Below are 3,826 nucleotides of genomic sequence, written 5' to 3'. Positions count from 1 at the left end.
CGTGTGTTAATCACCTCTATTTAGCCACTTCACAATCTAATCATATTTCAACACAGCAGACTGAAAAGAGAAACGAATACATAAAGTTAGCCTCCTCCATTTTCAAACAACTTGAAAAGAAGGATGCTCTTGACTTGCCTGGCAGAGAGCGGCTCCAAGGCAGAGAGCTCACAGCTGTCTTCACCCAATAGAACACCTAGGAATGAATGATGTCACCATCACATTACCAGGACTCTCAAGAAGTCCATGGAGAGAAACCAAGACTAGGGACCCCAACTGGTATCAAAAGGCAAACCACAGAGAGTGTAGACCATCAGACCTTCAGCCAACGGTAGCCTCTTGAAGGCCCACATGCAAAATTACTCAGTCCTGGCCTTGATAAACGTGGTAAACATGGTGGTGGTCATTGACTTGGAGAGCAATTTGCCGGCTTATAATAGGTAACTGCGATGGTTGATGCTAAACATCAATGTGACAGAATCTAGAGTCCCGGGGTGGATGGTCCCTGGGCATGCCTGCGGATGGTTCTCCTTTCTATGGTCATTGATGTGAGGAAGTGGGAAGATACATCCACTGTGGCCAGATCCTAAACTGTAGATGGGAGAGAGGAAGCCGGGCAGCAGTAGCCCCCACCACCACTTCCTTCCTGTGGATGCCACGTGATCTCACAAAGACCAACTGCCTCTGCCTCCTGGGGGCTGGGATCAAAGGTGTGGGTCACCACACCTAGCTGTATGCCTATGTGTATCCCAGATTCCCAAGGCTGGGAGGGTGACTCACTGGATCTTTGTCCACTCCATCTCCACTCTACTCCACTAGGGAACTTTATTTTTTCACAATCCCATCTTCACCACCTTCAGCATTTCCCAAACATTATTCTTTACGCTCTGCTGCTATCCTTCCTAGTATGTTTAGAAACTGAATCTGCTCTCACCCTGAAGGCTGATGCCTAATATTAAGCATATACCTGTCCTTGGGCTAATATCTCTATAACACAATGGTACTAACCAGCTAAGATTAATGTTAATATTTTTTTGGCCAGAAGCTGTAACATCTCTGCTAACAAGAAACTAGTGTAGACAAGATTAAAGCCAGCATGAGAAAGATTACCTACAGATAAGAGAATAAGTGAAAGTCCAATATGATCTTATGCACAAAGCTGTCAGATATATATACTGAGCAATGAATAAACTCGTGTGTAAGGCTTTTGAAAGGATGAATAATTGGGTTGGAGAGATGGCTCAGTGGTTAAGAGTACTGGATGCTCTTCCAGAGGCCTGAGGTTCTGCTTTCAGGACCCATACTGGTGCTTACAACCATCTGTAACTCAGGGAATCTGATAACCTCTTCTAGCTTCCTCGAGTATAGACACACACAGTGCAAATACACACATGCAGGCAAAATACTCTTACACATAAATTAAATTTAAAAAATTTTTAAAGATGATGTATCTCTTTTTTTTAAAAAAATCATTCTAGATCTCCCACCTATAATTCCAGTGCCAGGAGACTGGGGCAAGAGAATTGCTGCAAGTTCGAGGCCAGCCTGGACTATGACGTAAAAATCTCATATTAAAAAGAAAGAAATCTAGGCTTTCCTATTTTCTGTTTTGCTTTTTAGTTTAGGAAAGAGAGCATCAACATAGGATTATCATAATTTTAAAATATTGATTATATCTGTGTCTTATGTGTATGTGAGTGTGACTGTGTTGAGTATATGTCAGAGCGCGGTGCCCATAGAGGCAAGAAGAGACCAGCAGATTCCCCTGGAGCTGGAGTTATGGGCAGTTGTGAGCCATCCAATATAGGTTCTGAGAACAAAGCTTGGATCCTCTGAAAGAATAGCAAGGACTCCTAACTGCAGAGCCATCTCCCAACCAGGACTGACTGCCACATTTTTGTTTTGTCTAGTAGAAAGGCTTTAATATTACCCTTTCTCTTCATATTCTTTCATGATATCACAGACACTTTAACATCTGCCAGAAAGAAAGGGTATGATGCCGCATAAAAGATGGCCTGAGCAGGTGAAGACACATTGGCACATTGGACAGGGGCCTTTAAGTGTCTGATTCGTTAAAGCGTAAACAATATACTGTAGAACCTCCATAGTTCACAACCCCCCTGGAAGAGCTGAAAGATATGTGAGAGCTGAGAGTCAAACTTTGAGCTCCTCAAATAAATACTTCATGTCCTGTTCTGTCACTCACTCATTCACTCTCACACACACAGAGATAGAGAAGAGAATTTAGTCGTGAGTCTTGCCTAGGTTCGGCTGGTTGGCAGACTATCTAAGGAGTGTATTTTATGTCCTCAGCCTCTGAAACACAAGATGGTATGTGGTATTGGAAGGCGGAATAATTCAGTTCACCAGTGCTGGTGAACTCTGTGTGTCTGTATGTGAGAGGATCGTGGGTGTCCTTCCTCAGGCGGTGCTTTCATTTGCTTGTTTAGAGACAAGTTCTCTCACTAGGCTGGAGCAAACCCCAGGAGCCCTCGTGTACCCACCTCCCAGGGCATGTGCCACCACCCAAGCAGGCACCCCCACACCCAGCTTTCTTAAATATGGGTTCGGAGGATCAAACTCGGGTTTTGCAAGGTATGTGCTTTGCCAACTAGGCTATTTCTCCAGCCTCGCAGTACTTTTGCTAGGTACTTAAAAGTCTTCTCCATTTCATTCCTGAGTAAAATGCAAGAGGCATGCAAGAAAAGTGCCTTTCCCCCTGGCTCCCTCCATCCCAGAAACTTCAAGACAACAAGTCACTCTTCCTCATTGAATTTTATCACCACCAATAACTTGTACAGGGCTTAGCATATATACTCAGCAAATATGTATAGGTGAATGGATGGATATGGCTGGACAAATAAATGGATATGGACAGATAGATGGATGGATGGATATCGGTGAATGGATGGATATGAATGGATATATGAACAGACAGATGGACAAATGGATGGATGGATGGATGGATGGATGGATGGATGGATGGATGGATGTGGATGGATGTGGATGGATGGATGGATGGAGGGATAGAAGTAAATGGATGGATGGATAGATGAATGGATGGGTGGGTGGTGAACATAGATGAATGGATATATATAAATGGATGAGTATGGATAGATGGGTGATGTGGGTTGATGGATGGATATGGATGAGCGGATGCCCAGAAACACTAGAAAGTTTTACTCTGCTGGATCAAGAGCTACCAAGCCCTTGAGATGCAGCTAGCATGATTGAGTAATTAAATCTTCATTTTACCTTGTTTCAGTAAATTTAAATTCTAACATAAATTATTCCTAATTCTATTTTTAAGAACTTGCAGTCTCTTGTCTTGTGTATGAGTGTACTTTTTCAGGTATAAATTGTACGAAAGATAAATACACATAAAATATTTCAAATGACTAGTTTGCAAACACTAGCTGCTTTCTGTCACTATGACAAAATACCTGAGGCAAACAGCCTGTAAGGTAGAAAGGTGTGGGCTAACAGTTTCAAAGGTCCCATCCTTGGTCAATAAGCACAGTGGCTTTGGCCATGGGATAGCCTCAAATATCACAGTGGGAAAGTGTGGAAGAGCACCTCAGAGTGGCTGAAAAGCAAAGACAGTGGCAAGGAAGAGGCTGGGGGCCCTGATCAAAATTATCATGAATTCTCCCCCAAAGATTTATCCCCCTAAATTAGGCTTCATCTCTTAAAGGATCCATTACCTCCCTCTTAGGAGCAGGAGACACACTAGAGGCCAAGCCTTTGAGTTAGCATGGTCTCTGCAGAGACATTTCAAATAGAAACGATAGCAGCTTGCAGGTAGAAATGTGCTGTAACTATAAAA

The sequence above is a fragment of the Psammomys obesus genome, unplaced genomic scaffold (assembly GCF_907164565.1).
Source record: "Psammomys obesus unplaced genomic scaffold, mPsaObe1.curated_primary_1811, whole genome shotgun sequence".
NCBI classification, from domain to species: domain Eukaryota; kingdom Metazoa; phylum Chordata; class Mammalia; order Rodentia; family Muridae; genus Psammomys; species Psammomys obesus.
This window is presented reverse-complemented; position numbering follows the sequence as displayed.